Genomic DNA, 26488 nt, shown 5'->3' with positions numbered 1-26488 from the left:
AAATGTCATGAAAAATTAAATGGTGGTACATTATGTAAATAATGAAGGAAATGAGATAAATGTGCAAATTAGGAAAATTGGAATAATTAAACATTAAGTTAAAGTGAGTGCTCCACTAACTCAAGTCTTGGGACACTTAATTAAGTCATTTTGGACAGAAATTCAGTCCATCTTCTTCCTCCCAAATGACCAGCCGAATTGATCCTCCCAAAACCTCCATGGAAGTCCACCATGGCCAAACTCCCTCCATCACCATGCAACCATGTTCAAGCCCTCATTTCACCATAGTTTCTTCATCAAAGCTTGCACACACACCTTGGGCAGTATGTTGGAAGCAAAAAGAAGAGGATTTGATGAAGTTTTGGTGAAGCTCAAAAAAGGTTAGTGCTAGTTTTTCATCCCTTGCTTCATTAAAGTTTGTATTAAGGTTGAGATGAGTTGGATGGTGAAGAAATTTGAAGGATTCGATGAGTTATTGATATATTCAATTTTGGACAGCTATGAAAATTTATTGTAGTTGAGTTTTTCTTACCTCTAATGGATAGAAATTAAGGTTGATCAACTTAAATGAAAGTGGTAGTAAGTTAATATCCAATAATGTGCATGTTAGTGCTTGAATTAAGGGTTTGAATATTGGTCTTGATGCTTTGGCAAACTGCCATGTTTGGCAGCCTATTAAATCATGAATTTGTGTGTGAATATGTAGTTTATTAATGAAATATGCTAGTATGCAGTATGTGTAAGTGATATTGAAGTATGATTATGTTGAAGTGTATGTGTAATATTGACATTGAGATGTGTTGAATTTTGGTGGAAGTGCATGTTGAACTTAATGGTAAATTGTGTGCATTGAGCACTTGAATATTCTGCCCAAAATTGTTGCTGGAATTGTGTACCATATATATATGGGAGTGTCATTGATTGAATATTGAAGTAATGAGGAGGAGAAGGAATATCAAATTGGAAGTGTATGTGTTTTGTGCAGGATGTGTATTGATGGCAGTACTTAAATTAGGTCATGAGTGCCAAACTGTAAACCCAATTGGTATGAGGCCAATGGGAGGTGAAACTAGACACCAAATAGGCCAACTTTCATGTAGAAATGTTGCCAAAATTCTGCCTAGAAATTGACCTTAAAAATGACCAAATCCGGAATAGCAACCTTGCAATCCAGATTTTTGACCATATGAACAGTAGTCATTAAGATGACCCTAACTCACTCAAAACAGGTCCAATTGACCTGAAATTTTTACCATGAATAGTTTAGACATAGATATACAATTCTTATGAAGACACCAAAGCCCAGAAATGGCTAGAACCAAGCCAAATATCTTTCACAATTTCAGGTACCAAAACTGGCCGAACCAAAAGTGACCTAAAAATGACCTAAGCCTACTATTTTAGTGCATTCTATCCAGCATTAGTAAATTGACCATATCTTGGTCTACACAACTCAGAATGACCTGAAATTTTGCCCCGCGTGCAATAAGACATAGACCTACAAGTTTGTAGTTTGGACCAAAACTCAAAAATCGAGGGAACTAGGTCATCCGGCTAGGTCAAAATAGTACACCAAATCCGGTAAATTGCAATAAAATGCAATACACTTGGAAATGAAATTGGTAACATATACCAACACTAAAGGGCTATAAAATGTGACATATTGGTAACATTAGAATTGACTCACGCAGAGTGCATCAAGGGTCAACATTATAGGTTGACTAATGAAATGAATTGAAGGGAATAGTACCAATAGAAATAGGACTTTAAACTAGACAAATCTAGCACAAAAAAATTGAGAAATTGACAAAATTTTGCACCAAAGGTGCAATCTGTCCAGCTTTAGTAAATTGACCATATCTTGGTCTATACAACTCATAATGACCTGAAATTTTGCCCCGAGTGCAATAAGACATAGAGCTACAATTTTTCTTCTTTGACTAGAAGCTAAAAATTAAGAGAAATAGGACTTTAAGCTAGACCAATCTAGCATACTAAAATTGAAAATTGGTAATTACATAAAATGATGCTTGAAGTGATTTGGCAATGAATGCCAACTTGTGAAAAGGGTAAATTGCATTATATTGACAACATATTGAATTGTAAATTGTGACATGTTGATGCTAGAATCAACCTATCCATGATGCATAAAAAGGTCAATAATTTTATTGACCAGTGAAAGGCATAAAGATGTATAAACCCTATGAATAAAGAATTAAATATGTAACATTGTAATATGCCTTAATTTGCCTAGTTGACTAGTTTGGATATGTTGGTATGCCAATAGGATTCTGACAGCTGTTTTGTAAATGACTTTACGTAATATTGTGTTTTATGGCTTATTATGCTATACTAAGATTTTAATAGCCTATGGCTATACAGATTGTGTTATTATACTCGGCTTAATGCCTGATTGATTATATGGCTTTTTAGCCACACTGTTTGCACACCGGGAGATACTTTGTGACCGATGGTGTGAGGGCCCGAGGTACTAGGTACCCAGTGCTAGTATATCCGTTTATCCAGTCTGGTCAGTGTATAAGCTACATGGGCAATCAATTAAAACATTATTCAATTCAAGCAGTTAAGTTAAGTTAAGTATACGAAAATTTTAGTACATATAAATTAAGCATTGAATGAAATGAGTAAAAGAGATTAGCAACAGAAACATAACAAAGATACAATTTGCAGAACCTTAGAGACTTAAAATACAATACAGTTAGAATAATTGATTCCTGGATATCCAAATTATGAGTTATTTCTTTCTTTATTTGTATATATTATTTCTTGTTATACTATTGCACCACTAAGCAGAAATGCTTAACGCGATGGAATTGCTTCCTCGCATGTCATGAAAGGTAAAACGATGGTATCGATCGAGATTTTTGGAGTCCAGATCTGCAGAAGTGTCAGAAGAGTTCAAGATTGTCATCTCTTCAGCAATGCATGTAAATAGGGCTCATAATTATACATGTTATGTATTTTGTTCATTCTAAGTATATTGTAATTTCATTTGTATATCCTGTACTTGACAAATTTATGTACTTAATTGAAAATTTATATAAGTTAATGAAATGTAAGAATTCTGATGTCTGAATTGATTGTCTAATCATAATGATTCTGAATGAGATTGAGTTTAAGAAATTTTGAGAAACTGATGAGATATTATTGAGATAAATTGAGCTATGAATTTAAATATGTTGTGAATTGTCTTTGACAGGTTCAGAAGAACTGTTAGTCCAAATTACAGCAGACACTTTGTCGGATTATCATTAAAATTTTTGAAATTTCCAAATTAGTTAGATTTTGATAAAAGTAAAAATAGCCTAAACCTTAAATAAAGTTTTTGAATAAATAAATCAAGAACTGTAATGAAATCAGATAAGATCAGGTGCTCCGGCAATCCGTGTGACACGCCTTGCTCGGCTACACTGTAGACGGATGAGGGGTGTTACACAAAATGCCCTCCGTTTGGCTTAACAGACTAAAATTGTCTGTACCGATTGAAAATTTTTTCTAAACCTTTTCTTGGCATTCTAATGCCATAGAAACCTCAATGACTCTTCTCTGGAGTCCCAAAAATTATTTTATAAATTTTTCTCCGGGTTTAGGGCTCCTAGTTGTGAGAACCGTAACTTCCCATTGGGTTACCCATCGCTAGGGCACCGGCTCATTTAACTTGGTTGTATTTTATTTCTAAAATTTTTCCTAAATTGTTCTTATTAATATTTGAGTTATTTATGACTCCACACTCTAGTCTAATTATTTTTCCAGACGTTCTAGCTGTCCGGACCGATGCCGGTCATCAAAATAGTAGAATGTACAGAATTACTACAGTGAGGGTGTTACAGTGTGAGTGGGTGTGTATGTGGTGTATCTGGATATGGGTAGGATGGGCAAATCGGCTTGAGCTAGTCTTGCTTGGGGCCCGGTCCTTTTTTAGGAAGTCGGGGTGAGTATTGCTTTAAGTTGATCTTGCTAACCCCACATATATCCGGATTATCAAGCGAAAGTTCGGCTCGAGTTGATCCCGCTGGCAGGCCTTGGATTAAGAGAGCTGGGCAGGGGGATCAGCTCCCCATATATGTATGTGTGAGTCTGGATTTGACACGGGTGCATGAGTATTCTAGATTATCTTTGATGTGACTTAATATGATTTGTATGACTTGTATGAAGATGATGCATTTCATTTCCAGTGATGATTAGAATTACATAGTTATAGAGATTGTATGTAAAATAAATATCTTACTCTATGAGTCGAACGCTCACTCCTGTTCACTCTATTTTTCAGGCTACAGGAGGAGTTCCTTTTCAGAATAACCTGCTTTTTTCTTCATAGGTTCATTAACAGTTATTTATTTGTAATATTATTTTCTAAATTTCTAATCTAGAACTCCACATATGTTAGCAGTATTAGGGATCTTGTTAGAGACAGTGTTAAATTGAGTTACTCGTTTTTACTAAACGAAAATTTTTATGATATATAAATAATTTGTAAATTGTGGTAATAGGGTTGAGCTGGGCTCCCCTCGCTTTAATAGTTGATAATTATCGGGTTGGGTTGATATGAATTAAAATGAAATATTTTATTTTTATTTTATTTACATGTTGGGCCTAAGTTTTTTGGCATTGGTTATGGATTTGGGAACAATAAGACTTACTACGGGTCTCAGGAGTTTTATTCCGGCCCAGGTCCTAGTGCTGGTCTGGCCCATGGAATTGGATCATGACATTTGAAATATGTTTAAATGGTGAGATACATGAATATATGTATGTTTTATAGTTTTTAGGCTTGCTGTAGGTTTCGGCAGCCTTAGATCTCTAGCGCATGTGATGACTCCTAATTTGGAACGTTACAAACTCATTTTATATTATTTTTGAAAAATGATATTTTACTATGAAGTGTATGAGTATAGGTAATATTTCTATAATAAAAGGGTAACCTACTCTTATAATTTTTTAATGAATTTACTATATAATTTATTTTTTAAAATATTATATGTGTTTTTTTTAACATGAATAAAATTTAATTTTTTCCTATTAAGTTAATAAATTTTGTAATTAATTATTTTAAGGAAACAGGTGTTAGTTTAAAAAATCTCATAATTTTAATTATAATATTTCATTAAATTATTATTTTTTATAACAAAGTAATTTTACTTTATAGTAAAACCAAGTAAACATATAATATACCTATAATCCCAACTTGACCAAATTTACTTCCTAATATAAACTTTTTTTTATTAAATATTATTATTTAGAAGACAAATTAAAGCAATATTAAAATTGATATTTGTAATTTCCCAATGAGTATAAAAAAATTTTCGAACTATTTATTTTTTAATAAATTGTCAATCTTAATGCTTAATTGTAGATTGAAACTACTCAATATTTATATCAACTATGTATGACTATTAAATAGGAATGGATGTTTTTATTATTTTCTTAATTTTATAATTTATTAATGAGATATTCTTATAATGGAGATATAAGGATATATAAACTGTTGAGAGAGAAAAAAAAAATGAAAAACCAGAAAGGAATAAAAGAGAAACAAAATATTTAAGATTTTTCTAAAGTCAAAGAGAAATGACGGGTTGATGTGGCATTTTTATTACTTTATTAACAAATTTTATGCTTAAATATGTATGAAAGTTTATTTATCAATTTTATAAATATAATTTTTTAATAAATATTTTAAATAAATTATAAAATCATATGATTTTACAATACAATTTTATAATTGTTTCAAATCAACATTGATGCTTAAGTCTTCAGGCATGGAGCTTTTAATCAATAAACAAACTCATTGAATTTAATTAATTTTTTTGGTCGATTGGCAATGGACAACCTGCAACATTTTGAATTATTTAGATAATATTATATCTATTAATTATACGTAAATAGGTTTATTAAAAGTTATTTAAGGAGATAATGTTATAATAATGATGTGAAATTTTCTCTTAAAGTCAAGGCATATTTGAAATGGTATCAATAATATAAAGTATGTATTTATTATTTAATCAATATTAAGTAAATTAAAATAATTAAATTTTTAAAGAAAAAGAAAGATATTTTATTAATTGGAAATGAAATTAAAAATAAAATATAAATTAATATAATATATTTTTCCATAAATTTTTTTTGAAAGAATGCAATACAACAAAGTTTTAAATAATACATTTAATCACAAAGGCCTTGATTGAAAAACAATTGTTAAAAAATAACAATTTAAATTATAAAAATTAGATAGTAATAATAATAATAATATTTAAGAGAAAAATATAAAGAAAATAAAATAATTATCATAAAAAAGAACAAAACACTAGTTACTCATAAAGAGTGACATGGATAGTATTATGGAAATTGAAATTTATACTTACACTTCTAGAGAATTGCAGCGTGCTTGCATATAGCTATTTATAATTTTAATATATACATAACATATAAATAATTTTTAATTTTTTAATATAAGAAAAAAAAAAAATATTTTAACTTTTTGTTGTTTACTCCTTATTTTTATTAATATTTATATAGACTATACTTTTTTTCTCACAATTTTTTTATTGAGGATTTCATAGTACTATAAAAATAAAAAATATTTGTTATAAAAATAATAATAAAATAAAAATACTTATTAAAAATATATAACAATTTGAGATTTGTTAAATCATATCATCACTTTCATCATTTTAAAATATATAAAAAAATATATCCTCTTAATATATTAAAAATGTTTAAACATTAACTTTATTATTATTATTATTGTTATTCTAAAAAATAGTAATAATATGAAAAGTATAATGATAATAAAAAAAATGAAAAGATATATGTGTTTGTATTATATAAAGTTTAGGTATATAGAATATATATTAGTATGTATTAATACTATTGAAGCTAAAAGCTAAGTTAATTGGCTACCATTATAATTATAACTATCTCTATCATTACAATTAGAATTTATATACTTTTACTGAATAAATGTAATTAAAATAAAAGAAATAAATTTTATATTTTTATAAAAATAGATATCGGTCTAATCATTTAAATTAAGTATTTACTACTACTAATTAAATTATTATTAATTAGCATGTTAATTTGTTTATTAATTAGTATATTATTCTATTTTATAAAAATTACAATGTCTCAACACCTTGAAAAAACCATACTTACTTTATATATATATATATACTTGAAAGTGCACGTGTGGATAACAATATAATATTCTATTTACGCATAAAAATATATTTTAAAAATATATAATTCATGGTGTCTTTTATGATTATTTAGTTTCACACAAAGTAAAATAACTTTTTACACAAAATAAAATAATTTAATACAAGTTTTCTACTCATTTCATAAAATTTTTTAAAATAATTCTTTTTTAAGTAAATTAGTTAATTATGGAAAAATTATTAAATTAATGAAAAAGTAATTGTTGCGTAATTATTTTAACTTAATGCATTTTTTGAGAAAATTTATAAAAAAAAATATGATTTAAAATAATTTTAGAACTCATGTTATATTATTTTTGAAAAATGATATATTTTTTTTGTAAAGTGTATGAATAAATGTAATATTAGTGCTATTTTAATTGTTTTAGTATTTCCTATGATAAATGGATAACCTACTCTTATAATTTTTTTAATAATTTTTCATAATTTTTTTAATATTCTGCGTATTTTTTTAAATGAATAACCTGTACATTGTTCCATTAGGTTAATAAATTGTTTGTAATTAATTATTTTATAAACAAAGTATTAATTTATGAAAATCACAACAGACTAATTGTAAAATCTCATTAAATTATCTTATTTTCTATAACAAAGTAATTTTACTATCATATATTATACCTATAATCCTAGCTTTACCTAATTTACTTCCTAATAAAACTTTTTTTACTTAAATTTTATTATTTAGAAGACTAATTAAAGTAATAATAAAATTGATATTTTTAATTCCCCAATGACTATAAAAAATTTTCGAAGTATTTTATTTTCTGATAAATTGTCAATATTAATGCTTAATTCTAAATTGAAACTCTCAATATTTTTATCAACTATACATTATTATTTAATAGGAATAGATGTTTTTATTACTATTATTTTTAATTTTATAATATATTAATGAGATATTATTATAATATATCTATCTATTTAAAGTAGGTAATTTTTTTTTTATTGTCATGTGGACTTGTTTCCTATTAATATTATAAAATTATTTTTTCGGGTTTTATTTTTACAAATGTACGCAAGCCCATATTCAGTATCATTAAAATTATTTATTAAAAAATTTAAATTTAATATAATTAATTAATTATTATAATTTTAAAGTAATGAAATATTTTTTCAATCACATCAAAATAATTTTTTTATATTAATTTTTAATTATTTTAACTTTCCTATTGTAATCTCAAATAAAATTTCATTCATTAATTGCAATACTATATATGTCTATACACATAGCGTCCAGATATATCATTTTACAATTATGATCATTGGGACACCTAGGTGCGTGTCGAATGCATTAATTAAAAATACTCTATCTAAACTACTTGTATACAGAATAAGCAAATATCAATCTCACAAGAAATGAATAAATACAAATAAGAAAACAGATATTGGAGATACAAATAAATGAAAAGAATTGAGAACACATACATAACAAACGCTTAATCTATCAAACTGAATATATAAAGTAAAATAAAAGGTAATTTTGATTGGTAATCATTAAACTATTGAAGCTAAAACTAAGAATGCTAGAATATAAATCTAAAACTAATGACACTTACGAATGTAATAAACAACCAAATTGCAATAGATTCAGTAGAGATGGTGTATCCACCATGTAACATGTATCAATCATTGACTAAATATGTAAACTTATTCAATTGAGTAAATTGGTGATAGAAGTTAATAACTTTCTTATTCTTCTTTACAGATTAGATTAACTAGGAAGTACTTTGCAATTAATCCCTCACCATCACACTTAATTTAAGAGTAAAGTAGCTTATAATTAAGTTTAATAGTAGCATTAATCATTAGAAATACATCCCAATTTAAGGTAACAAACTCATTCAATACGGTTCATTCAACTTAAACACTAATTTTTATAATGAAATAAATCATTATATATTACTTGTAGTCAGATTATTCACGCTATTATGTATTTAAATTATCATAACTTAGCAGTATATTTTCTTTTACAATTAATTAGTTGGCCACCCTAACTAACTATACATTGAACATTCATAAAATAAATTAAAAGATAACTGATACTCAATATAGAACAATTCTGAAATTTATTAAACTTAATTCAAAGTCTCATGATAACAATTTCCATGGCTTCAACTATCTCCCTATTGAATTACAAAACTACTTACACATAATTGAGAACATTAAACATAAAAAAAAAAAAATAACAAAAGAAGTGAGAAAAGCATGCTGCCCATTATGAATGAAATTCGAAGAACTTGTATTTGACGTTAATGATGACTCCACACACTCCAAAGGATGTAGAAGTGCTTCACAAGTTAAAAAAGAAGAAGAAGAAATCACACTAGCAACAAGATTAAGCAATTGATATCTTTGAATGTATAAAGAGAGAATTTAGCCACTATGAGTAGAAGAGAATTGATCAGCTCCAAATTTGTATTTTGGACCTTTTTTATAGAGAAAATTAGGTTAACTAAGACTCCAAATCTGATTTGAAAGTCATAGTTACATTTTGACTTAATTCTCTCAAGAACCCTAATTAAAGTAGGAAAACAAGTTAAAAAAAACTCTCCTTTGTATGGATCTGCCACTTGCATGACTTAATAGACCTATATACCTCTATTTTATTTATTTTAGGTCTTAAATAAAATAATTGAACCCACCAATTAACCCTAACTCTTAGTCTTGCATATCTCAACATAAAGAGTCCAAACACACTCAATATGTGACCCTTAATGTAATCTAGACTAATTGCACTCATTTTTTATATATGGCCTCAAAATATGTCAATTAAGATTTATCTATGTCCATAAGGTCAAATTTAAACTCTAGATAGTCGATCACATACAAGCTCCATTAAGGTTATCAAAAGAAGTTCAACATGAGCTGATGTCCAAATTTATTTGTTTTTCACCATTAGCCTCCAAACACCATGAACAAGGCTCCTCTAAGCCCATTTTGTCATTGACTAAGTTCTCATCAAAAATTGCACTTTCATATACCTTATAGTGCTTGATGTGTACTATACTTCTTTTTGTGCTCAATTCACTCTTTATGCTTCATAAGCTCTTCCGTGCTCTTGTAAATAACTAACAGTATAAAAACAAGTATTAACAAGCTAGTTAAACAAGAAATAAACTCAAAAGACTAAGTATGCAATGATAAAGATGTGGCACTTTAAGCAACTATCAAATTTTCCTACACTTAGCTTTTGGTCATCCTCGATCAAAAACTAATTATGTCACACCTTATCCCTTGTAAGGCATGACATTTTCTCATAGCATATCTAATGAATTATCGAACTATACCTATCGATAATCTATTAAATATACTACAAGGGATTTTAAACAAAATACAACATTTTATTTTAATCTTATATTGCGGAAAACTGCATTGTGGTGCTTAAAACTTTAGCAAAACCCAAAATTTATAACCTGTTGAAATCATAAAATAAATCAAGTAAAATATTTCCTTCAACCCATTTCACAAACATAATAAATTCAATTATATTTCAAGTAGACATTCATTAGAGGAAATAAACTTAATATTACAAAAGTTACATTTGCATAAGTCTCAAAATGAAGTACAAATATTTACAATCCCAAAATGCTTTAGCAATGTAATGCTTTTTAATACAAACTACTTAATGTCCGTACATCCATATATATAGTTACAAAATATATTAAAAAGAAATTACAGGGGCATACCTACTATATATATACCCACAATCAAAACAAAATGCTGTTTCTAAGTTTCTCACTCGGCAGCCTTCTCATTTCCCTTACCTGCGACAACATAAATAAGCTATTACTGAGTATATCACTCAGTGGTGCACAATTAATAACTTTAAAACTTAAAATAAAGTACAACTTGTCAAAGCATAATAAATCATATTTTCCTTAAGCATGAAAATATCACAATAATTCTAAGTCCATAAGAATTATTTATTGAAAACACCTTTCAAATTAGAAATCATACTTCATAAATCACAATTCACAAAGCATAAGTGTTATCAACATCAACACATAGTTTAGACCATGACACAAAATTTCACGATCAATGCCGTATTGTACACCACGACAAAACAATCTCAATCTCACTAACCGTTATTAATGAGGGAAGGGCTAGCTAGCTAATGAGTACTCATATAGTTTCACCCCACTAACCGTCATTAATGGGGGACATAATCATAATCAAATATCAAACCCCAAATAGCCATTACTAATGGGGAGTTCCGAAAGGGACTGTCATTCTAACTGTGGTTTCAAAACCATTTTCGAAAGTTTCTCAATCAATAATCACCTTTGCAAACCAATAAATACATTCAAATCATCATAAAACCCATATAGAGGTGGAAACACCCAAATTTCTCAAATGCAAGAGAAAAATCATATCTCATTCAAATTAAACTCATTCAAAGCAAACTCATTCAAACAAACTCATTCAAATCAATTTACAAAGTTAAAAACAAAGAAAAATGTTAGTTGTGCACAAACCTTCAATGAACTCCTTTCTCTTTACTTATTTCTCTTTGTCCGTCCCAACCTTTTTTTCTACTGAAAACACACAAGTAGAATGTCTCAATATTCATCTTAACTATTGCCAAAAACTCATTTCATAAATGTCTAATACCTCCCTAAGTTAGATTGGCAAATTTCAAAGAGTTTGGAACTTTGGATAGCTTGGTGTCTAAATCTTTGAACCCAATTTTTACCTAATTCCAATCATAATTTGATGAAGTGTTCTTCATAAAAATTATTTCTCTAGGTCTTAAATTTATTTTCCTTTTTGAATCACCTAATTTAGAGTTATGTAGCTCAAGTTATGACCAAAACAGTAGTTACTATTCACGTGGGCAGTGTGACAATCCTATATTCGATAGTGCGTTCTACTGTTCCGGTGACCAGTGTCTGTCCGGACAGCTAGAATGCCTGGAATTATACTTAAATATTAGTGAGGAGATATGAAATAATAAAATAAAATAGAGGAAAATATAAGAAAAATAAAGGAAAAATAATAGCAATGAAATGTGATTAAGTTAAACGAGCAAAAAACAATAGCAATGGGTGACTGCATCGGGAAGTTGCGGCAAGTACCGTTGACTAGCCCTGAACAGCGGGGAACCCTGAGAAATATTTTTAAGACTTAAATAAACATCTATTGAGGTATAAATGATATTAGAAATGTCAAAGAAAAATTAATAAATTAGTACAAAGAAAAACAAAAAATCGAGAAACTGACAAAAATCGGTGTTACCGAAAAATCAGAAATTCAACCCGAAGAGGGGCATTTTGGTCATTTGATACCTAGAGTTGGCTTTTGACCTGAATGTCCATGAGAAATAAGTGGTATTATATTTTGAAAATTTAATGAAAAATGAAATTAAAGATAAAATGTGATTAAGGGAAATTAAGGGGTGGAAATTTGGGATAATGAAAATTTATGAATAAATAAATGTTAAATTAAGTTAGTGGAGCATTAGTGGCCATATAACACCACATGAAGACAGAACAATCTTCATCTTCTTCCTCATTTTATCCCTAGCCGAATTTGTCTTCATCCATTGGAAACATCTATGGCTGAATTTTAAAGCTCCCATAACTCTACCAATTTCAACTCAAAACCTAAGGCTCACTTCATTAACTTTAATCCTCACATCACAAGGAAGCATTTGATGGTAATTTGAAGCAAGATTGATGAGGTTTTAGCAAGCTCCAATAAGAGGTAAGAGCTTATTTTCTTCCCTTGCTTAACTAAAGTTTGTGTTGAAGTTATGGAGAGTATTTTGGTTAAAAAATTTAAGGAATTAATTGAGTTATTGATAGCGGTACCTTTTGGCAGCCATGAAAATGCATGGTTAATGACTTATTTTTACTTGTATTTGAAGGGAATTAAGGTTGATTAGAGTGTTTAAATGTATAAGAGTTTGATTACCATGGGTATAGTTTGAATTGGGTATGTGAAGTGAGGTTTTGAATTGAAAATGGGAGCTTGAAGTATATGTGTAAATTGGGTAGCCTTGATGTGCTTCGGAAGGCCTTAAATTGATGTATAATTAATGTTAATTTAAGAGCAATGGATTGTATTTTAGGGATTTTGATTAGTTGAATTAGGTTTGGAGAGTTGAATTGTACTTGGACATGGATTAAATTGCTAGATACTTGATCAATTAAATTGTGGCTCGATATTGGTTGTATTGAACTATTGTTGGACATTTTATTTCATTAAACTGATTTTTTTTCTGGACAAATTACCAAATTGAGTTGTTGTTGGTCATTTGACCAAATTGAAATGTGAATGGTAAACATTAGAAATGTAAATTCTCAAATGCTGATTTAGGTTAGTAAGGGCAGTATACAAATTAGGCTATAAGTGAAAATTTGTGACCCCAATTGTTATGAGGCCAATTGGAGGTGAAACTACGCACAAAATGTGCCAACTTTCATGTTGGAAGCCTATGTAAATTCTGTCCAGAAAGTGACATGAAAATTGACCAAATCCGGATTGGTAAAATTGCAAACCTGAAAATTTACCATTTGAACAGCAGTCAGTATTTTGGCCATAACTCAATCAAAACAGGTCCAAATGACCTGGAATTTATACCATGAAAAGCGTAGACATAGAGATACAACTCTTATGAAGACACCAAAGCCCAGAAATGACCAGAACTAAGTCAAAATTCTTGCACAATTTGGGTTACAAAAACTTGCCGAATTGACTTTGACCTAAAAATGACCTAAACTTTGCAATATAAGTGCAACTTGACCAGCATTAGTAAAATGACCATAACTTAGTCAATAGAACTCCAAATGACATGAAATTAGTCCCAAAATTTCAATAAGACATAGATCTACAATATTGGTAATTTGACCAAAACCCAAAAATTAAGGAAACTAGGTCAATTAACTTGATTAAGTTGGCACACTAAATCTGGAATTAGCACATTTGACCATAAAATTCAGAAAATTCAAATAAGCATATCTCCCACCAAAAGTGTCCAATTTAAATGAGCCATACCAATTTGGAAAGCTAAGAAAGAGACCTAAAACATTGTTTCAGACAACTTCCTCAAATTATAAATGTATAAGGTCAGAATTTAAGGTCAAACCATTGACCTAATTGAGGACCATGCCAATATAGGACCTTTGAGTCCAAGTTAACAATTTATCTATAAAGAATTCTATAAGACTTGAAAAATGGTACGCAAAATTTTTGGTTGTCCCTAAGACATAGGGCAACAATACTTATAAAGAATGCTAGACCTCAATGTGATGACAAACAGTCCAAATAAATTAGTAAAATCAGAATCGAAAATGCCTAAAAAGAAAACTAAAACTTAGATTTGACCCAGTTATGGTTAATTAACCATAGCTTGAGATATACAACTCCAAATGGAGTGATTCAAAAAGAAAATTAAAGAAGACACAATAAGAAACAATTTAATGAAGAGAAATCTGTTAAATTTATACTGCAGCCTGGTCCAATAGACAATAAATATTGGCCATGAAATGAGGAAAATGGTAATAAAATGCAATAAGCTTTAAAATGAAATTGATAACATATACCAACACTTAGAGACTATAAAATGTGCCAAATTGAGAACATTAAAATTAATTAACCTAGTATGTAATAATGGTCAACATTGTAGGTTGACTAATGAAATGAATTAAACGGAATAGTACCAAGAAATTTAGATATTGGATCTTATTGTTAAAAACAAGTTAACTGAGTACTGAAACACTTTAAATTGTGTGTTTTAGTTGAAAAGGATATTGAGAAGCATAAGGAACATTGAGTCAAGGCCTAGAGGCTACTCAGATCAGGTCTGTGCACAATACTTTTTATATTCACTGCTTTTACTAGAAAATTTATTTGAAGAAATGAGTTGTGAATTTATGACTTGAGAAAATTTATTTGAGAAAAGTTTATTGCCATTTTATGAATGGAAATTTGAATTGGAAATTGATTTGTGTTTTGCATGAAATGTTGAATAATATGATTTTGAAATTATTTTTGATTCACACTTGGCATGGCAGTCCCTTACTATGTTCCTCCTCCACTTGTGGGGTTGAGTTTGATATTTGATCACTTTCCTCCCTCTCTGGCTTGCCAGTATGAGGTGAGTTTGGATGAGTGCTCATTAGCTAACTATCCACCTCCCTCATTCATTTCGATTAATGGGTTGAGTATGCCTTGTCGTGGTGTACAACACGACATATTCCGAAAATTTGTGTTATGACCTAAGTTGTGTTATTAATTGGCAATACTGTGTTATTAAATTATTTGATCAAATTTGTGTTATATGAGCTTTGAACATTGTGACATGAAATTGTGAATCATTGAAATTGTGAATTGTCAATAAATGTTTTATATACAGCATTTTAAATTTTTATTGTGCACCACTGAGTAAATTTTATTCAGCGATAGCTTTTTCATTACTGTCGCAGGTAGACAGACAGATAAAGCAGCAGAGTAGGCTGCTTGTAACTTCGCTTTGGGATTTTGCCGGGTATATTGAGTATACCACTTCCTTGTAAATATTATTATAATGTATGTGAACTGTATGTATATATTGTACTTTGGTCTTGAGCAGTTGTAAAATAAAGTTATAAATTATTTTGGCCTATCAAAATGTGGTATTACAATTCTCTTATTTCAGCTTTTGAAATACTCATTTATTTTGCACTTTATCTTTAAAATTACTGAAAGTGATGTTGAATTGAGTTTGACTTATGTTTGAGAAAATTGATTTGTGTTGAGCCATATTGGAGTTTAGGACTAAAACAAATATATTGGAAGTGTTTTCTACAGGTTTTTGAAACTCTTTTTGCTCAAAATACAGACGGCATTCCGCCGAAATTTTTATAAAAGTTGTGGCTATTTCAAACCAAATGTGTGATTTAACTTCGATTAAAACGTTTTTACACCTGTCAAAAGTGCTCACCACTTTAAAAAGAAGTAAGAAATTATTTAAAATCCCTTGGGGTGTATTTAATGGGTTACCGGTAGGCGAAGTACGATAATTCATTAGGTGTACTATAGGATCATGTTATATCTTACGGAGGCATAGGGTGTGACAGGCAGATTCTAGCAAATTTGGTGACTTAATTTTGCCTAGCAATTTAATTGAGTTAAGTCCATAATTTAGCCTTAAGTTCTTTATATGAAATATTCTATTATGTTTTAGGTTTCCATCGGTTCAAGAATCACCTAAATTGGAGCTTTCTAAAGAGTGTTATGACAATACAAATTTTACTGCTTACGTGGTCCAAATTTTGCAGATTCAGGTTTTGGCAGATTCGTTAACTTAAATTCGCTCAGCAATTTGATTGAGTTAAGTTCATAATTTGGCCTTGAGTTCTTCATATGAAATGTTCTTCTATGTTTAAAGTTTCCATCAGTTCAATAATCACCTAATTTGGAGTTTTCTAGAGAGAGTTATGATAATGCAAACTTTACTATTCATATGATCACCACTGCAGATTCCAAAATTCCACCTCCAGATTCAAGGCTCATTTAGGGTAGCTTATGGTCATTTTCGGGGCAGGGTATCTTCATGAAAATTTTAGCTTTATGTCTTAAGTTTTATTTTCAATTGGTTTATACCAATTGGAGTTATGTAGCTCAACTTATGGCTATCTAAACATGCTGAACTCAAGTTCAGAATTTTCTACCCTAAGGTTTAATTGTCACCTCCCTAATTACTTCCACTAACCAACATCAACTCACATTTAATTCACCCCAAATGATCATAATTAAACATTAATACATCTATAACACTTCATAGCACAAAAACTCCTAAATTTTCCTCAAACCCCCAAATTCTCAACTTCACAATTCATGTACACTTTATCAATTCAACATAAATTCTCAACTAAAATATGTCAAATGACCATAATTAGGTCTTATAACCCTCAATTGTATAACATACTATAAAAGCCTTAATTCTACATAAACCCTAGTTTGCAATTTTTCCAATGTATGAAATTCCCATGTAATTCTACTACCCTAAACATGTATACCACTTCAATTAAGTTTGAATTCATCATCAATTTAACTAAAACACATCAAACCCTAAATTTTCCCCAAATTGGCCAAAATCACACCTCTTTATACATACATGATTCTCATGCTTTCTCATGTAATTTTTATCAAAATCTAACTTGATTCAAAGTTTGTATAACTAATTGAGCAAGAAAAGAAACTTACCTTAAGTGTCCAACTCTAATATTTAATTTCCCTTCCAAATTCCTTATTCTTTTTGCTTCGATCCCTCAATCAAAGGTCACTTTGGTATTTTCTATTATTTAGATAGAGAACCCATGGATGAAAGGTGGGACATCAAGAGTGGAGGGAGGTTGCAAATGGGAGAAATGAAGAAAAGAGAGAGAGAGAGGATGGGGAGAGGGCGGCGGCACAAATGGGGAAAGGGAAGAGGGTTTGTTTCCTTTATATATTTATCCCAATTTTGATTTATTTAATTAATTTTTAATTGTGTTGTTCAAAGCCCATTGGTTATAAAATTTTTATTTGTGTTATAAAGGTAATTAAACTTAAGTTTTTATTTCTTTTCTTTTCCTTTTACATTTACACTTAATTTTCCTCAAATTTTTTTCATAATTCAATATCTTATTTTCATTTAATTTAATTGACATTTTGGTCAAAAATCAACTCTTGAAGTGAATTGATCAAAATGTCCCTCATCGGGTCATAATCTTTCTTTTCACATGATACCCAAGGAGTCCTTAGGTCTTTGGTTCACTTGATGTTTAATTGTGTCTATCTCAATTAATTTTTCTTTTATTTTTGGTTCTTAAAGTATCTTTGAATAGTACTAGTCACAAACCAAAAATTGGTACTATTCAGAGCTCGGAGGTTCGGGGTGTTACAATTCTCCCCTCCTTAAGATAAAATTTCATCCTCGAAATATACCTGGTCTCAGTCTCTGAATAGCTGTGGGTGCTGCCTCCTCATGTCCTCCTCATGCTCCCATGTAGCATCTTGGCATGAATGATGGTTCCACAGCACTTTTACTAGAGGTATCTACTTGTTCCTCAGCTGCTTCACCTCATATGCTAAGATCTTTATGGGCTTTTCATCATATGTCAAGTCTGGATTCACCTCAATCTCCTCTACTAGCAAAATGTGAGAGAGGTCTGATTTGTACTTCCTCAACATGGAGACATGAAAGACATTGTGAATCTTTTCCAACTCTGGAGGCAATGCCAACCTATATGCCAACGGACCTACTCTTTTCAGAACCTCATATGGCCCAATGAAGCGAGGACTCAATTTCCCTTTTCTATCAAACCTCATGATCTTCTTCCAAGGAGAAACTTTAAGGAATACTTTATCACCTACACTATACTGAATATCTCTTCTCTTCAGATCAATGTAGGACTTCTGTCTATCCAATGCCGCCTTGAGTCTGTCTCTAATGGGCTTAATCTTTTCTTCCATCTACTGTACAAGTTTGGGCCCAATTATCTTCCTCTCACCCACTTCATCCCAGCACAAGGGGGTTCTACACTTTCTGCCATAAAGTGCTTCATATGGAGGCATTCCAATGCTAGACTAATAACTGATGTTGTAGGCAACTTCAATTAAAGGCAAGTGTGTATCCCAACTTCCTTCAAACTCAATCACACAAGCCCGAAGCATATCCTCCAAAATCTGAATGATCCTTAAAGACTAGCCATCTATTTGTGGATGGAATGCTGTGCTGAAGTTCAATCTAATTCCTAGGGTTTTTGGGAGACTACCTGAAAATCTAGATGTGAACCTTGGATCTCTATCCGATACAATGGACACCGGCACTCCATGTAACCTCACTACTTCATCAATATACAACTTGGCCAATCTATCCAAACTATAATCCATCCTCACTAGTAGAAAGTGGGCAGACTTGGTCAATCTATCAACAATAACCCAAATTGCATCATGACTCTTCTGAGTACGTGGAAGTCCCGTCACAAAATCCATAGTGATTCTCTCCCATTTCTACTCGAGAATTGGTAATGGTTGTAGCAACTCTGCTGGCACTTGGTATTCTTCCTTTACTTGCTGGCAAGTTAGGTATTTGGCAACATATTCTGCAATGTCCTTCTTCATTCCCCTCCACCAATAGTGCTCTTTTATAGTTCTGTACATTTTGATTCCATCAGGATGTATAGTAAAAGGTGAATCATGTGTTTCCTTTAAAATGATCTGCCTCAATTCAACATTATCAGGAATGCACATTCTGCCCTGATGTAGCAACAAGCCCTCATCATTCACAGACAACTATGGTTTCCTGCCATCGCCAGCCTCTTCCATCAAGTTTAGGTACTTCTCATCATTCTAAGTAGTTATTTTAATTTGATTAATCAACACTGGCTTCACTTGCCAAGTAACTACCATCTGCCCATCTTCATCAATCTCCAAATTGGCATGTAAAGCCCTCAAGCCATGTACCATGGATAAAGGTGAAACTCTCAAACTAGCCATAGTCTTACGACTTAAGGTGTCTGCCACCCTATTAGCTTTTCCAGGTTGGTAGTCAATCAGACAATCATAGTCTTTTATCAGCTTTAACCACCTCCTCTGCCTCAAATTCAACTCCTTCTGTGTGCCCAAATACTTCAAACTCTTATAATTTGTGTATATATAACATTTCTCCCCATATAAGTAATGTCTCCAGATCTTTAAGGTAAAGACAATGACTGCCAGCTCCAAGTCATGTGTAGGATAATTCCTCTCTTGTGGTTTAAGCAGGAGAGAAGCATAGGCAATGACATTTCTGTCTTGCATCAACACACAGCCCAATCCATTATGAGAAGTATCACTGTATATGGTTTACTTTTTACCCAAAATAGGCAAAGTTAAGACTGGAGCTTCAGTTAAACACCTCTTCAGCTCATCAAAACTCTCCTGACACCGATCAGTCCACTGAAATTTCACATCCTTCCTAAGTAGCTTAGTCAGTGGAGATGCTAAAATGGAAAATCTTTTCACAAATCTGCGATAATACCCAGCAAAATCGAGAAAACTCCGAACTTCAGTGACATTTTTGGGTGGCTTCTAATTAAGGATAGCTTCTACAATATGCCCTAAAAACGTAATCTTTTTTAGCCAAAAGTCACATTTCGATAGTTTGGCATACAGCTGTTTCTCCCTCAAAGTCTGCAATACTATCCTTAAGTGCTTGTTATGTTCCTCTGCATTTTTTGAGTACACTAAAATATCATCAATGAACACTACAACAAACTGGTCCAAATATGGCCTGAAGATAGTGTTCATCAGGCCCATAAAAAGTAGCTGGACCATTAGTCAACCCGAATGGCATCACCAAGAACTCATAGTGACCATACCAAGTCTTGAAGGTAGTTTTAGGTATATTCTGCTCCTGCACCCTCAACTGATAGTAGCCTAACTTAAATAAAATTTTGGAGAATACAATTGCATCCTTCAGCTGATCAAATAGATCATCAATCCATGGTAGAGGATATCTATTCTTTATAGTCACCTTATTCAACTGTTTGTAATCTATGCATAGACAAAGAGTACCATCCTTTTTCTTCACAAACAATACTGGTGCTCCCCAAGGTGACACACTAGGGTGGATGAAACCCTTATCTAGCAATTCCTGCAATTGCACCTTCAACTCTTTTAACTCAGTAGGTGCCATCCTATAAGGAGTGATGGAAATTGGTTCCACACTAGGCATAATCTCAATGTCAAACTGCACCTCTCTCTCCGGAGGCAATTCCTATAATTCTTCCAGAAAAACATCCGAAAAATCACATACAGTAGGAATATCCCTTAATTCTGGGCTCCCTACTTAGGTGTCTATCACATGGGCCAAATATGCTTTACACCCCTTTCTAATCATCTTTCTAGCAAGTGCAGCTGAAATAATGTTGGATGGTAGTAATTGCCTCTCCCCATGTATTACTACATCTGCGTACTTGGGAAGACCAAAAGTAACTGTCTTTAGCATACAGTCGATCGTGGCATGATGCCTAGCTAACCAATCCATGCCCAAGATGGTATTATAATCTTGGAAGGGCATCTCAATAAAGTCAGATAGAAAAGTATGTCTTTGGATCACCAAAGGACAATCCTTATACAACCTATTTACCCTGACTTCCTGACCTAATGGACTAGTCACTAGTACATCAAAGTCCATTTCCAAGTAGGGAATAGTAGTAGAACAAGCAATGCTAGCACTAACATATGAGTATGTGGAGCCAAGATCAAACAACATAAATAGCTTGTTCAAAGATGGAGAAAGTACCAGCCACAACATCTGATGTCTCAGCTTCATCCCTCTGGCGCATGGTGTACACCCTGGATAGTGCACCACTCTGTTCTGGTTGGCTCACTGTGCCCTGGCTACTAGAAGTACTGCCTCTACCCTTGCCCTGGCCTTTACTAACTATCTGTTGTCCTCTGGAAGCAGAACCTTGAATAGATCCCTCAGTGATGGTAGATGGCCTAGATCTGCGGGCACTAGTGCAATCCCTAGCAAAATGCCCACTTTCACCATAGTTGTAGCAGGCTCCTGTGGCCTTATAACATACTCCTCCATGTGTCTCGCCACAGGTCTCATAGGTACGAACAGGAAAGGAACCCCTAGATGTCTACTGATAGGATCTAGGTGGCCTCTGCCCTGAGAATCTTCCCCTACTAGATCCTCTATTACTAAGTCCCCTAAAACTCTTTCTCTTACTTGAACTACTGCCAGAAGCTTGACTAGAAGTCTTCCCATTCTTATCCTTTTCTTCAGTTCCATTTTGAATAGCCCCTTCTGACTCAATTCTTTCTAATTCCTGAGCTTGGGATATCAGTTCTAAGAAGTTCTCATGTTGGTACCCAACCACTTGCAATCTCAGACTTGGTCTCAACTCGACCTCAAACTATTTGCATCTGTCCCTACTGGTGGTGAGTAGACTCCCAGCATAGTGACTCAGGCAAGAGAACTCCCACTCTGCTACAGTCCTGTTCCCTTGTTTCAGACTTAAAAACTTCTGAAGCGTCATATCCACATAGGTATTAGGAACATACTTTTGTCTAAACTCCCTAAGAAAGTCATCCCATGTCAACACTGGGGGCTCAACCAAACTGTGAAGAATAGTCTTCCACCACTCATATGCATCTCCATGCAGTAGGGAAACTAAGTATTCAAAATTCAAATCATCGGTGCAGTGCAGTTTCTTGAATACCCTTTCCATTCTCTCAAGCCATTGTTCTGCTTCCAATGGATCTATTGTACCCTTGAACTCTATTGCCCCATACTTCATTAACTTTTCATACTGTCTGGCTGGGGGTGGTGGTTGCACTGGAGGTGCTTGTACTGGAGCTTAGACTGGTATATTGCCAGCCACTTATCGAAATAATGCAGCCATCTGCTGAGCGAACTAAGCAGGAAACTGCATGGGCGGGACTGGTGCAGCTGACCCACTGGCATTCTGAGGAGTTGGGGCCTCCCCCTGTACCTCACTTGCTACAGATTGCTCTACTGTGTGATCCCTCTCTTCCATGATGAATCACAAAGAATTTTACTCCCTGAACAACCAACATAAGGAGGTTTCCCTCCATTAGTCCATATTCATGATGTAATGTACTATATGTATCAATTAATGACAATTGAGCAGTTATACTTATCAAAATATTTCAAATATGAAATTCAAAACTTGAATGAAAACCAAAGCTCTGATACCACTAAAACATGTCACACCTTATCCCTGGTAAGACATGACATGTTCCCGTAACATATCTAATGAATTACCGAACTACACCTACCGATAATCTATTAAATATACTACAAGAGATTTTAAACAAAACATAACATTTTATTTTACTCTTATATTGTGGAAAACTGCATTGTGATGGTTAAAATTTTAGCAAAACCCAAAATTTATAACTTGCTGAAATCATAAAATAAATCAACTAAAAGATTTCCTTCAACCCGTTTCACAAGTATAATAAATTCAATTATATTTCAAGTAGACATTCATTAGAGGAAATAAACTTAATATTATAAAAGTTACATTTGCATAAGTCTCAAAATGAAGTACAAATATTTACAATCCCAAAATGCTTAAGCAATGTAATGCTTTTTAATACAAACTGCTCAATGTTCGTACATCCATACATATAGTTACAAAATACATCAAAAGGAAATTACGAGAGCATACCTACTATATATATACCCACAGTCAAAGCAAAATGCTACTTCCAAGTCTCTCACTCGGCAGCCTTCTCCTTTTCCTTACCTGCGACAGCATAAATAAGCTATCGTTGAGTATATCACTTAGTGGTGCACAACTAATAACTTTAAAACTTAAAATAAAGTACAACTTGTCAAAGCATAATAAATCATATTTTCTTTAAGCATGAAAACATCACAATAATTCTAAGTCCATAAGAACCATTTATTGAAAACACCTTTCAAATGAGAAATCATACTTCACAAATCACAATTCACAATGCATAAGTGTTGCCAACATCAATACACAGTTTAGACTATGACACAAAATTTCATGATCAATGCCGTGTTGTACACCATGATAAAGCAATCTCAACCTCACTAACAGTTATTAATGAGGGAAGGGCTAGCTAGCTAATGAGTACTCATATAGTCTCACCCCACTAACCGTTATTAATGGGAGACATAATCATAATCAAATATCAAATCCCAAATAGCCGTTACTACTGGAGAGTTCCAAAAGGAACTGTCATGCTAACTGTGGTTTCAAAACCATTTTTGAAAGTTTCTCAATCAATAATCACCTTTGCAAATCAATAAACACATTCAAATCATCATAAAACCTATATAGAGGTGGCAACACCCAAATTTCTCAAATGCAAGAGAAAAACCATATCTCATTCAAAGTAAACTCATTCAAACAAACTCATTCAAATCAATTTACAAGGTTAGAAACAAAGAAAAAGGTTAGTTGTGCACAAACCTTCAATGAACTCCTTTCTCTTTACTTACTTCTCCTTGTCCATCCCAACCTTTTTTTCTACTGAAAATATACAAGTAAAATGTCTCAATATTCATCTTAACTATTGCCAAAAACTCATTTCATAAATGTCTAATGCCTCCCTAAGTTAGATTGGCAAATTTCAAAGAGTTTGAAACTTTGGACAGCTTGGTGTCCAAATCATTGAACCCAATTTTTACCTAATTCCAATCATAATTTGGTGAAGTGTTCTTCACAAAAATTGTTCCACTAGGTCTTAAATTTATTTTCCTTTTTGAACCACCTAATTTAGAGTTGTGTAGCTCAAGTTATGACCAAAACAGTAATTACTATTCACCTGGGCAGATTCTGGCAGATTTGGTGACTTAAATTTGCTCAGCAATTTGATTGAGTTAAGTCCATAATTTGGCCTTAAGTTCTTCATATGAAATGTTCTATTATGTTTTAGGTTTCCATCAGTTTAATAATCACCTAAATTAGAGTTTTCTAGAGAGAGTTATGACAATGAAAATTTATTATTCACGTGGTCCAAATTCTGCAAATTCAGGTTCTGGCAAATTTGTTGACTTAACTTCGCTCAGCAATTTGATTGAGTTAAGTTCATAATTTTGTCACACCTTACCCTTCTGTAAGACATAACATGATCCCGTAGTATACCTAATGAATTACTGAACTTCACCTACCGATAACCCATTAAATACACTACAAGGGATTTTAAACCAATTTCTATTCCTTTTTAAAATGGTGGGTACTTTTGAACAGGTATTAAGAACATTTAATTGAAGTTAAGTCATAATCAAAATTTTAATTAATTTAAAAATCTCTAAAATTTTTACAGAAAATTCGACAGAGTGTCGTCTATAATTTGAAAAAACAGTTCTTAAAAAACCTGTGAAAACACTCCCAATATATATATCTCAATCCCAAACTCCAATATTATCAACACAATTCAATTTTCAACAATCTCAATCTCAGCAATTCATTATTTGACAAATATAAAAAGAAGCTTAAATATTTCATTAAATAAAAATAACAGTTTTACATTATAAAGATTTACACAAATCAAAGATAAATTCTAAAATTTATTATACAACTGCTCAAGCCAAATTTACATACATACACAGTTACATATACATTACAATAAAAATTTACAAGGGTATAATTTATATACCCGGTAAAAATCCAAAATGCTGGTTACTTCAGTCCCAAGCAGCCTACTCTGCTGCCTTATCTACCTCTTTACCTGCGATAGCAATAAGAAGCTATCGCTAAGCCAAAGACTCAGTAGTGTACAACTTAAAGAAAATAATAATTTATACAACAATTAATCACAAATTTTTCAGGGTAAATCAATTTGAATATTAACACATATAGAATCATACTTTATTTCTAAAGCCAGAAAATTTTTTAAATAAACCAAATTTCATTCTATAATCACAAAATAAATTTTGAAAAATCACACAGCTTAATCATGACTCCAATATCCAATTCATCCCACTAGCCAAAGGCTAATGAAGAATACCAAGGCTAGCTAGCACAAATATATGAGTACTCATTCAATTCGTCCTCAACTAGCACACACCTCAACACTTCAGCCAGAGAGAGAATACAAAATCAATTCATCCCACTAGGCAAGCTAGTGAGGAATTCAAACATATAGTCATGAAACTGTAGTTTCAAACCATTTCAATAATTCTCCAAATCTCAAAATATCCATCAATTCACATACAATTTAATTTCCCAAAATTTGGGCTAACAGCATAAAATTCTTTGTCAACCAAATTAATCGATATCCATGAAGTCATAAATAAATTTCATAAATTATTCAATTAAAAATTCAAATTGAAAATCAAATAGAAGTTAATTATTGTGCACAAACCTCAAATGAGTCGCCTTTTGGCCTTGACTCACTTTTTCTTTGTCCTTCCCAGTGTCTTGTTCTCCTGAAATACACAATTTAAAGTATTTCAGTGCTCATTTAAATCACTTTTAATAAGTAATTCAATAATTAAAATTTTTATAGCCTTAATCTACCCAATACGATTTATACATTTGAATTCTTTGCATTAGGTGTATTTGTAATTGTTATTCATTTGACCAATTGGCTAAAATATTGACTTTTTCATACTTAATAAGCATATTAGTTCTAATTACTCCCACATACCATATTTTGGGTTACAATTGTGTTGGCATTGATTGCTAATTGGAATTCCAAACTCCTTAAGTAAAATTCCAAAATTTCAGTTTTGGGTTACTTGGTTATACTGTTCCATTAGACCTTCTACAGTAGAAATTTGGCCAAAA

This window comes from Hevea brasiliensis, chromosome 15 (assembly GCF_030052815.1).
Source record: "Hevea brasiliensis isolate MT/VB/25A 57/8 chromosome 15, ASM3005281v1, whole genome shotgun sequence".
In the NCBI taxonomy this organism is placed as follows: domain Eukaryota; kingdom Viridiplantae; phylum Streptophyta; class Magnoliopsida; order Malpighiales; family Euphorbiaceae; genus Hevea; species Hevea brasiliensis.
Note: the sequence above shows the minus strand (reverse complement) of the source record.